This window comes from Arachis duranensis, chromosome 2, assembly GCF_000817695.3.
Source record: "Arachis duranensis cultivar V14167 chromosome 2, aradu.V14167.gnm2.J7QH, whole genome shotgun sequence".
NCBI classification, from domain to species: domain Eukaryota; kingdom Viridiplantae; phylum Streptophyta; class Magnoliopsida; order Fabales; family Fabaceae; genus Arachis; species Arachis duranensis.
This window is the reverse complement of record NC_029773.3, coordinates 20,381,320-20,381,704: the sequence shown is the minus strand read 5'-3', so window position 1 is coordinate 20,381,704 and position 385 is coordinate 20,381,320.

Here is a 385-nt window from a genome sequence, read left to right as displayed (position 1 = left end):
TTAACCATTCAGTCTCAAGCTTTTCACTTGGACCTTCATGACACAAGCACATGGTTAGGGACAGCTTGATTTAGCCGCTTAGGCCTGGATTTTATTTCCTTGGGCCCTCCTATCCATTGATGCTCAAAGCCTTGGATCCTTTTTATTCTTGGCTAGTGCCCATGGCTTGTGAATATTGTGTTTTTTTTTTTTTTGACTGCTTTTTCTTGCTTCAAGAATCAATTTCATGATCTTTCAGATCATCAACAATATTTTTCGTGTTCCTCATCCTTTCAGGAGCCAATATTCATCAAATTCAAAGTACAAATTATGCACTGTTCAAGCATTCATTCAGAGAACAAAAAGTATTGCCACCACATATAATTAATTATAATTTTTATTATTG